Genomic DNA, 12,235 nt, shown 5'->3' with positions numbered 1-12,235 from the left:
AAAAAATTGGGGTTTTTATGTAAGAAATTAATCATTTCACCAAGGATGCATTAAATAATGAGGCATAAATCAAAACTGACAGCCGGATGCATTAAATACATGGCACATCAATCAAAATGGACAGATTTAGAAGGTTAAAAATGACTTTTTTATTACAAATAAACTAAAAAATATTCTATGCACCAAAAAACAAATCCTAATATTAATATTAGTCATACATTTTCCTTAAGCAGCAGCTCCGTGTATTAATATGAATTCTGAAGGATTATTGTGACACAAAATGATTCTTGAACATTCCTGCCTGAAGATGATCTTACAGACAGGAAAACTATATTTAACTAAAACCAAAAATTTAAACACATATTTGTTGCTTGAAATAAAATCAATGTTTAATGAATTTAGTTTCATTTAGTCATTTAGTTTTTAGTCTCAGCTAGTAAGCAAAGAGTTCTTATTTAACTTAATGAACTAAAAAGAATAAATTAAAAATGATAAAACTATAATCAGACTATTATTATGATTAATATTATTATTATTATTATAAGTAGCAGTAGTAGTATAATTATTAATTATTATTAGTAGTATAATAAATATTACTTATTTCTATTCCTGTTAATGTTAGTAAAGGTTTCAGAATTTTTTTGCATTTTTAAATAGGTCAATACACTTTTGTTATATAAGCAACACAAAATTCATTCGAACTCAACAGAGTAAAAAAAGTCAAAATGACAAAACTAAAAATAGAAATGGAAAAAACATGCTAACTAATAAATTAACTCAAACAAGGGCTGCACGATACTGGAAAGAAAAAAAACTGACATTGCTATAATTTGTCTTTCTGCAATATATGTAGTGATATTAATGTAATTTCATGAGACAATTTTAATAACTCTACAAAGAAAGAATTCATAATTTTACATTGTGATAATTTTGTAAGGAGTGTGTTTATTATGCATAAACAAATGACAAGCATAAATGAATACAAAAGAAGAAAGATAAAGGCTAAATTGACGGGTGCTTTATGGTTTTGTGGATATTTAAACAGTATTGAGTTACATTTTAAAATAACAATGTCATCAAATGTAAAACAACCTTGTATAGTCTTCATTGCAATAAAAAATATCAATAATATTTGATTAAAGCTCCAAATTTTATAACTTTTTGTGTCCAAACAGTTCAAACTAGCTTGAAATCTTATAGTCACGTCTTAAAAATAAATTTGATCACTGTAGTTGGGTTAAACTTATTTTTATTGCTGTTAAACTATTTCCTGGTTAATTATAATCACAAATCAAAATAGGAGATTCTGATTATTGCATATTCGCACATTGCGATAACGATGCTGAAACGATATATTGCACATCCCTAACTCAAACCATTAAAACTTCAATAGTTAGTTAAAATAGTTAGTGACATTAGAATAAAATGATTGCAACAGTATTTTACAATAACGTTTCTCCTGTAGTCCTGACTAAATAAATGCTCGCTTAATGAGCAAAAAAGAAAAACACAACAAATCTTACCAGCCCCAAACTTTTGAACGGAAGTGCATGTTTCCATATTAATTCCCTGTACTTAATATCATAAATTACAGGACAACAAATCACATTGTAGGTAGAGTAAGGTGAAAGACAGCTTCATCAGTGTTTTCTCGCTCTCTCTCTCTCTTTTCCTCAGCTTCCTGTTTGCTCATCTCCTCTATAAAGGAGCATCTGCCCATCAGTATTCAACGTGCACCGGTTCCCTTCAACTACCCAGAGTCATCTGTATCCAAGCAACCCTTCATATCTCATTTACAACCAATTAGCAGATCCTTATCAGCCTGCCATCAGCACAATAAAACCACAAACGCATTTCCTGTCTAAGACCACGTTTACACTTCTGCGTGTTTCGTTTTAATGCAGCATTTTAAAATGAAAATGATCCTTGTCCAAACTAGACAAGAATAGATCTCAAATCACACTACATGAGCTAAAAACACACATCAGAGGCATAAAGCAGCTTTCAAATAATAATTCATATTTATTATACATAGAAATCAAAAATGAAACACAAGTTATTTACATTTAGTCATTTATTTTATTTTAAAGCGACTTACAATTGAGGAGGCATATTGTGCCATCAGTTTTATTTTGTACATTAACATAACGCAATACAAATACAGCAGGATTGGTGGGTGGGGAGAACTAGCATTAAAGGCACAGGCAACAAAAACAGCTACATTGTGTTCAAACCAGAAAGTTCCAATATTCTGAGAAGTATAATAAATAATCTGATGGGTGTTTTGAGCTGAAACTTTACAGACACTTTCTGGAGACACAAAAGACTTTCCTTAACATTGAAAAAGGGATAATATGTGCCCTTTAAATTCAACTATCCAACTTTTCTTAACTAAATGTTACACGGGGCGACACAGTAGTTAGTGCTGTTGGCCTCACAGCAAGAAGGTCGCGGGTTCAAGCCTTGGCTGGGTCAGATGGCATTTCTGTGTGGAGGTGTATGTTCTCCCTCTCTCTCTCGCGTGGGTTTCCTCCGGGTGCTTCGGTTTCCCCCACAGTCCAAAGACATGCGGTACAGGTGAATTGGGTAGGCTAAATTGTCCGTAGTGTTTGTGTGTGAATGCAAGTGTATATGTATGTTTCCCAGTGATGGGTTTGCAGCTGGAAGGGCATATGCTTTGTAAAAACGTGCTGGATAAGTTGGTGGTTTATTCCGCTGTTTTTTTTTTAAAATCTTTCGCAAATGATGTTTAACAGAGCAAGGAAATTTTCACAGTATGTCTGATAATATTTTTTCTTCTGAAGAAAGTTATATTAGTTTTTATTTCAGCTGGAATAAAAGCAGTTTTCAATTTTCTTGAACCATTTTAAGGTCAAAATTATTAGCCCTAATAAGAAAAATTTTTTGATAGTCTACAGCACAAACCATCGTTATACAATAACTTGCCTAACTACTCTAACCTGCCTAGTTAACCGAATTAACCTAGTTTAGCCTTTAAATGTCACTTTAAGCTGTATAGAAGTGTCTTGAAAAATATCTAGTAAAATATTATTTACTGTCATCATGGCGAAGGTAAAATAAATCAGTTATTAGAGATGAGTTACTAAAACTATTATGTTTAGAAATGTGTTGAAAAAAAATCGTCTTTCCTTTAAACAGAAATTGGGAGAAAAAATAAACAGGGGGGCTAATAATTCAGGGGGGCTAATAATTCTGACTTCAACTGTACTTTTAGTTGTGTGCATTTTAAAATAAAGACAACATACAAGATCATGAAGTGAATTGAAGTGCACAAAAACAAACAAAACCCAATGTAATGGTCATATGATCAGGTCTTGACGAATCAGGTAAGGGCACAATAATCCAAATCCAAAGTGAATGTAGGCCTCTGATTTCAAAATTTAGCATTTGCTTTGTATACGCTTAAAATGCAATGCCAGAATTTCAAACAGGATCTGCAGTGTTTCCAAAAGTGTCCAAGGGTCAAAAACTTTTGAGGGTCAAAAACTCTTGAGTAATGTGGATGCCAGGCAAAAATGTAGCAAAAGATGTGTTTTAAATTGAATAAGCACTAGTGTAAACGTGACCTCAGAAGACCACAGAGAGCTGATCATGATGGACGCTTATAAAAACACTGCAGTTTATGGCTACAGACCCTTTGTTCTATGTGAATGGAACAAAAGCCATAGGACAGATTTACTCTGAAGTGTAACACAAAACAGAAATGGCATTCAAGCTCTGGGAATATGTTTTTTTTTCTTTTCAATTTCTGAGAGGATGCCCAAAAGGGGTCTCATATTTCAGAAAGCGAACGAAAACATTTAAGCGCTTATTAACCGTGATGTAAACCATGACAATAACAGTCTTAGTTTGACTGAAAGAAAAGTATCTCACACACACACACGCATGCACACACATCTGGTAACCAAATATAAGTAGGTTTCTATAAAGTCCTTTCTATAGCCTTAACTCTGACCACAACCAGAGATCCATTCAATGTTTTGAGTGATTTCACTCAGCAATGCAAACCTGATATCTACGTTTTACACTGATAGATGTATTTTTATGTGTAAAGATAATCTGTACTGAGAAATAATGAGACATTCATTCATTCATTTTTTCAGCTTATTCCCTTTTTTAACAGGGGTCACCACAGCGGAATGACCCACCAACTATTCCGGCATATGTTTTAGGCAGCGGGTGCACTTCCAGTACTGGGATACACTCATACACTCACACTCATACACTATGGCTAATTTTGTTAACCCAATTTTTTGAACTGGGGGGAAACCTGAGCACCCACAGGAAACCCAATCCCAACACAGGGAGAACATGCAAACTCCACACAGAAATGCCAACTAGTGAAGCTGAGACTTAAACCAGTGACCTTCTTGCTTTGAGGCGACAGTGCTAACCACTGAGCCATCGTGCTGCCAATGATGAGATGACTGATGACAAAAAATATATACATTTTCACAGTTGCAATGCATTTTGGGTGAAAGAGATTTTTTTCCTCAAACATCAGATTTAATTTAATTATACACTGTAAAACCCCAAAAGGTTACGGTAACTCACACCATTTGAGGAAACCAACTGCAACAAACAATTTAAGTTCAAAAACTAATCCTAATGAGTATTGTGAACTTACTCAATTTAAGTTGAAGTAATGAGGTATTTAATTAACTCATTACCTTCAACACTGAGTTTAAAACTCTTTTCAAATGAGTAGAATTAACTTTCAGTCAATTTTGAGTTAACTACACTCATTCCATTTGATAAAGTTGACTGTTTGGTTTTACAATGTATATTCATTATATATTTTTACCAGAATGTACAGAAGACAGACACTAAAATGCCATGCAGTGTAACAATAATTCAATTGATCAACACACAATTAAATAAAATGAGGTAACTTCACAATCCATAAATTATTCAATTATTTCAGTCAGCTGGCTGTAGAAAACAGAAATGTCAGCTAAAGTGAATCGCCTCTCCACTGGACTTTGACTGAGAAACCTAATAACATGGTTGGCTCTTGAAAAGCTCACACATGTAATAAGAAAACAAAAATCCTCTAAATTTTGTGATATTTGGGAGATGTTTTTGAACTTTGTGAAAAATTGAGAGAAGCTTTGGAAGTTGTTGAATGCAAATTGGTGTTTAATTAGATTTTTTAATTTAAATTTTTTAATATTTGTTTGTTTTTTAATGATTATTATTTTATTTTTAATTCAGTACAATTAATTTGATTAGTTTTCCTTAATCCTGGTATGTTTTTGGGTATTGGGGTTAGGTTTATTGTAAAACCTTAATAAATTTAATAAAGACATGTTATACAAAAATGTCAGCTAAATATTTCAGTGGCTTTAACCGCTTGTCTCATCAAGACATCTGATGGACTTAATACTGATGGATTCAGACCTGAGCCAGTGTGAGGAATGTAAATCTGGATTAAAAGCATTCACGCTTCAGTTGAAATGAAGAGGCTCCTATTGATAAAATGTCTAGTAATATTTTGTCTCTGGGCCACTTTTGGTTTTCAGTTGTTTAAGCACCTTATTAAATTTTCCTGGGGGTTTCTTTTTTTGGTTCTGTTAGCAATATGGGAAATCCCCTGACTTCAGTGTCAAACTAGAGTACCAGTAAACCAGATATAAGCACACCAAATCAGTTTGCTCAAGATAAAACACACAAACTTTTTCCCTTTATCTGTGTAATCAGTGTAAGCATGAAGCAATTAGTAAAGCTAGATTTCTAATATATATATAGATATATAAATTTAACAATATACTTAGCAGAATACGTGGACTATTATTAAAATTATGACATGCTTATAACAAGCATATAACTCATAACACGTTTTTTTTTTTTTAATTTAAGACTCGTTTTTAGGAACGCCAATACAAATATGTTACTTCCAAAGACAATCCCAGAATGAACTACAACATCTTTATTGAAAAGAAAAAATCAATCCAAGATGGTGGAAAAGATGAGTTTACCCTAACACTTTCAACTAGGGGTGTGAACCTATACTGGTCTCACGGTTCGGTTACGATTATCATGCCATCGATTTGGTTCAATTTGGTATCTCGGTGCATTACGGTGCGTTACGGTGCATTGACGATGTTTTCCATACACAACGAAATTTTTTCTTTACAACACAAGAAATTTTTTGGATTAAAATCTATAAATTTATTAAGATTTATATATTATTTGTAATCCAATTTTGTCTTTTAATACAAGCAGTCAGATATATGTACTGTACCTTTAATTTTACCTGCTCAAAAAACACTCTTTTTAAATGTATCAAACAAAACTCCAATACATGCACAGAACAACATGAGCTTTTATAGCAAATAAACTAATGTCAATATTATCCTGCTTGCTTTTTGAGCCCTGTCAAGCGAGGTCTTACACCCATATAATTGGTCATTGTCTTCACCAGCTCAACAGAAAGGGCTGCGATTGGCTTTAGAAATGAAAGCGCTGTTCACCGATGAGTGATGCGAGAAGAACAGCTGCGGTTACAGTATATACTGTTAGTGCATATATGCTGTTATCACAGGTAATCCATAATAGACACAGTGGACAAAACTTGCACCTCGGTTTGTGTCTGGATCCACAAGTATCGCTTTAACAGCCAAGAGGAGAGGAAAAATTACCTCACGGACACGCCACCGGGTCAAATGTCCAAAGTGAGAGAGAGGCAGAGATGGATTTTTTCAGCATTTCTCCCTAGTAGTGAAATAGCGGCTCCTGTGCTGTGCCTTCCTCAGTGTCAATAAAAGACTCCAGCAAACTCACAAGCACTTGAACTTTGCATAATTATCTACCTGTACCTTTTAAGTAGTAGGAGCGTATTATTTACTCGCCCTTGCCTCCTTCGCCATAGTATTCTACTGCGACATTGCACATAAATAATAAATGATGTCAGTACGTAATAACCGGTTATGATCTGTTTCTGAACCGATATCGAATTGTCCCCGTCTGCATCGCGGTGCACCGAAAAAACAATTAATTTTGACACCCCTACTTTCAACCCAGGCTCATTCTAAAAACGCACCCATATATACATATCTGGATAATGTCAAATATGTCCCAGGAGGTACGCTTTTTTGCAGTTTTTGTTTTCGCGAATACACCAGAGGCTGAAGTGAACATTTTTTGAGATCTCAAATTTCTCTCGAAAGTGCCATTAGTGCCTACTGTTCTCGTGTAAATCCACCAGAGACCACTTTTGACTGACTAACTGAATGACTGACTGACTGAACAATCGACTGATCCACCCTCCTCCTTTCCTAAACCCAACCAATAGTGTTTTTAAAAGCACAGATAGACCCGCCCACCCACTTCCCTAAACACAACCAACAGTTTTAAAAAGCAATACAGAAAAAGAAAAGCCCTCGACTGATTTTTGCCATGTTTTCAGATTTTACCACATTCTCACCCTGTTATTTACTTTATTTTATTTTTTGGCTTCTGTTTTTGCTTTACCCGCTTTCTGGAACCTTTCTTTGCCGTACTCGAACCCTGTTGTTGTGGTCAACTCCTCTCTGCGTCTCAAGTCTGACAACGTACATGGCGAGCTAACTGGACAGACTGGTAACAGCGCGAAAGCCGTCCATATGGAGGTAAGCGGTCAGCTAGTAAGCGCAAAAAGGAACGGCATCATACCGCCCCGTAACGTTCGTTTTAAAGATGAAATGCAGCCATACGTTCCTCTGGCTACATAATTCGCAATCTCCAGAAATGTATATAAGGCTAGGTTTTCAGAATGAGCCTATGTTGAACCTTTTTCATGTCTGAAATTGCACTGCATGTCTGAAAAGGTCCTAAATATGAACTTACTCCACATTCTAGATAGTATGAATATGGGTAATGTAAATGATATTTGGACAAACTACATCTGACACGTTGACGCCTGACCTACCAGTGTCAGTTGCATTGCTTCATTGTCACTCACAAATCCTCTCCTGAGGCATTTTGGGATAGTAAACTTGTCACACTTCAGAACTGCACCAGAGGTGCGTAATATCATCCAAGTAATTTACATCTACTGATTTACAAGTACTATAAATACTTCTTATTTGGCATACTATTTTTGTCTACTATATCACAGGGAGAGAAGTATTCAATTTCAGATTTCACATAAAACAATCTCCCATTAATTATCTGCTAACTGTATAACAGAAGTTTCGATCTAAGCCCAGCCTCTCCCACTCCTCCATTAGGACGAGTGCTGTAATGATGTGTGAATGCGGTGAACAGACTCTATTACTCAGCACCTCTGCTATTCAATTGCTCCTGCTCTGCACTATCACTGATCTCCATGCGGCACAACATACATGACCTCCACTTTAACCATTCCCAATGCAATCCTGGACACATCATTCTATTGCAAATGAGTTCAAATCAGAGGAATCATGCTTTGTAACATTGTAAAGTTGCACATAGCATGATGTAATATAATGGTCCAAAGCTTGTTTCTACTTTTATATTTTTCATGCATATACATAACAAAAAAAAAGTATTAGGTCTCAATATTCAGTGCAGTAAGACCGCAGTTGATTCTGAGAGGAGAGTTCAATTCATGTAAAGAGGTCAATGCTTAGTACGCTGCAGCATAATTGCACCAGATTGCAAGCTAAACAAGTTGAAAGGTTAAAGCCATGGATATGTTGTACAGTATATTCGCATTCATAAATACCTGCATTCACCTCTGCAGGAAACCCAGATCACTCTCCTTGTCTAAAATCTAGCCGTCTTACCTGTTGTTCCTCCTCTCTGGCCTGTGTTTTTACTACCTCTCTTTGTCCTCCTCCTCTTTTTTAAGCCACAGCCAGGTATCTTCCTCTGAGAGTTCCCCATCTCTCCCTAGACTGATCATACAGAATAAAGGACTGAAGGATTCTGCTCGCACTACAGCAAGACTTGAAGAGCTGCTCTCTCTCTCACTTTCTCTCTCTCTCTCTCTCTACTTCTTTCTGTCTCCAGCAGGTGCACAGTCAGCAATGTGAGTCAGGACTCTGCCAGCAGCAAGGCAAAGAAAAGTACTGACAAATTCCTAATTAGGAGTACAAAAGGGCAATATGGTAAGAAAAAAATCTAATTAAAATAATAAAACACCAAGATGTACACTGTTATACAAGTATAGAATATACAACCACAATACTGTTTACAAAACATCACAATTCCATACTAAAGGAAACTAATACTAGAGATTCTATACGAAACTACTACACTAGGTGCCCTTTTTTGATCACTTTGCCTCAAACATTTAACTTTTATAACCCTGGTCCTCGCATTTTTTTAATATAGTAAATTTGCAAACGATTTGTGAGATCGACCTAATTTAGGCAGTCATAGAATGTGATTTTTGGCTGATAGTACAGATTTGTTAATGATCTATCAGAAAAAACCCTAAATAGGATTTTTTCAAACACAACAAAACAAAATAAAGAAACAAAATACCTATAATCTTAAGTGAGGTCCCATGGTCATTTGGCTCTATTTTGTGACCACAAAACCATTATATTGCAGGGACTTGCCAAAAATTATATTAGTCAAAATTATAGATTTATCTCTTATACCAAAAAATCATCAGAATATTGCAACCCAGGCTCATTCTGAGAATGTAGTCCCGTGGACGTTTCTGGAGACCGTTTCTGGAGACCAGCCGGCCGCTCGCCTCCGTGTGGAGGGCTTTCCCGCTGCAACTAGTTTGTCCGGTTAGCTCTTCGTGTACTCTGGCGGACTCGAGGCACAGAGAGGGGCTGACCACGATGACCACGATGACGACGACGACCGGGTTCGAGTCCGGGGAAGAGCAGTTCCAGAAATCAGGTAAGAAAACAAAAACAAAATCCAAAAAATGAAGCGAACAAGTTTGTCACAGGGTGAGAATGTGGTCAAAATCCGAAAACGAGGTAAAAATCAGATGAGGGCTTTTCTTTTTCTGGACGGCTTTTGTGAATCGTCGTTGGATGGGTTTAGGGACAGAGGATGGTGGGTCAGCCGATTGGCCGGTCGCACAGTCAATCATTCTGTCATCCAGGCAGACAGGCGGAAGGTCATTCGACAGCAGCCACTAGCAGGTTTACGCGAAAACGGCGCGGGAAAAAGCGCGCACAGCGGCCTCTCGCGGATTCGCGAAAACAAAAACTGCAAAAATACGTACCTCCCGGGACGTATTTTGCGGTCTCCAGAAACGTCCCTGGGACTACGTTCTCAGAATGAGCCTGGGTTGGAATATTAAGAATTGTGTTTAATTAAAAAAAATATTTGTACATTTCCTTCTATATAAAACTATTTTATCATTACTAATGTGCATTGCTAAGAACTTCATCTGAACAACTTTAAAGGCAATTTTTTCAATATATTTATTATTTTTTTGAAATCATCAGATTCAATATTTTCATAAAGTCATATCTCGGTCAAACAGTGTCCTATCCTAATAAACAATAAATAATATACATTAATGTAAAGCTAATTTGTTCAACTGTTAGATAATGCACACATCTTAATTTCCAAAAAAAAAAAATTATACTTATGCCTGGTTTTGTGTTCAATGGTAACATTTTTAATCATAATAATAAGGTTAATGTCAATAAAACTAATTACATTTTCAGCCTATGTCAATATGGCAACCCAGGCTCATTTTGAAAACGTACCGCTATATACTTTTCTGGAGGGTGCCAAATACATCCCAGGAGCTACTTTTTTGCAGTTTTTGTTTTCACGAATCCACCAGAGGCTGCTGTGTATGCTTTTTGAGATCTCAAATTTCTCTCGCGAGTGCCATTCGCACCTGCTGTTATCGCGTAAATACAGCAGAGGCCGATGTCGACTGACTGTTACACTAACTGAATGACTGACTCCGATCAATGACCGATCGACTGACCCACCCTCCTCCTTCGCTAAACACAACCGACAGTTTTCAAAAGCAATCCAGAAAAAGAAAAGATTTAAGATTTAACCACATTCTCACCCTGTTATTTACTTGTTTATTTTATTTTTTGGCTTCTGTTTTTTTCTTACCCGCTTCTTTGCCGCACTCAAACCCTGTCATCGTGTTCATCTTCTCTCTGTGTCTCAAGCCCGCTGACATACATGGAGACCTACTGAACAAACTGGTAACAGCGGAAAAGCCGTCCTTACGGAGGTAAGCTTTCAGATGGTGAGCGTGAAAAAAAAACGGCATCATACAGCCCCGTAGAGATCGATGAAAATATCGATGAAAGATGAAATGCAGCCATACGTACAGCTGGCTACATAATTCGCAATCTCCAGAAATGTATATAGGGCTACATTTTCAAAATGAGTCTATGTTTCAATATGGCTGCCAACATATTGAGAATGTCTCAAAAACAGCAAGCTATAAACAATATCAGACTACATTAAATAGCCCACAGGTACACTTGCAAATTTAAAGAACATTTACATACCTTAATGCTAAACAGTATAAGCATTTTTTTTTAAATCCAAATGTGAGCTCATTCAAAGATATTCAAACAAAGGATATTTTGACGCTACACAAATGATCAGTTGCAGTTCTTCTTTTATTAATACAGATGCTCTAGTCATTAGCAGTCAGAGCGCTAGCATGGCTGAATCTAGGTCAACCTTGCCCAACAGAGCTCAGAGAAAGACACTGCTGAGATCTTGCTGCAGAAGATCAAATAATGGATTGATCTATTGGTAGACTTGATATTAAAAACATTTCACCAGAAATATGAGAAACACTCATGCACTAACTGATGAATGATAAGCTGCATTGTTTGGGCTAACGGAAGGCTGTTGGACATTCAGTGTGTCTGTGTATATGATGGGGGCTGGGAGACTCACAGCTGGTCCCTCTGCATGAGCGCTTAATACCCACTGACACTACACTGCACTAACAACTCTGTAGACTACAAATATCAATATATCTGGGCAGCTTTGAGCAGCACTTTCCTTCCCTCTACAGCAGGGGATCTCAATCTTTGCATCACTTGAACCTTGTGTGACCTGGATAATTTTAAGTACCCAATAATATTAAAACACTTGTAAATGTAATATTAGAATTATTAATTGTTTTTATGAATTTAGTGGGAAATGATCTTTTCATCTTTCCTTTTAATGAAGAATCAAGGATACATCACATTTTCCAATTTATTTTAGAATCCTTTAAAAAATATTTAAAGAGCCCCTATTATGCATTAAAAAATATAATATTTTGGTTTTGGGGGTCTCCAAC

The 12,235-nt window shown here is 36.1% G+C and overlaps 1 protein-coding gene across 1 annotated transcript in view; it reads right to left on the bottom strand.

The window, feature by feature from the left end:
• Positions 1–12,235, bottom strand: part of nhsb (Nance-Horan syndrome b (congenital cataracts and dental anomalies)) — a 99,518-nt gene that overhangs the window by 13,521 nt on the left and 73,762 nt on the right.

This window comes from Danio aesculapii, chromosome 11, assembly GCF_903798145.1.
Source record: "Danio aesculapii chromosome 11, fDanAes4.1, whole genome shotgun sequence".
In the NCBI taxonomy this organism is placed as follows: domain Eukaryota; kingdom Metazoa; phylum Chordata; class Actinopteri; order Cypriniformes; family Danionidae; genus Danio; species Danio aesculapii.
The sequence above is the reverse complement of the archived record's forward strand: the minus strand, read 5'-3'. Positions and strand labels throughout refer to the sequence as shown.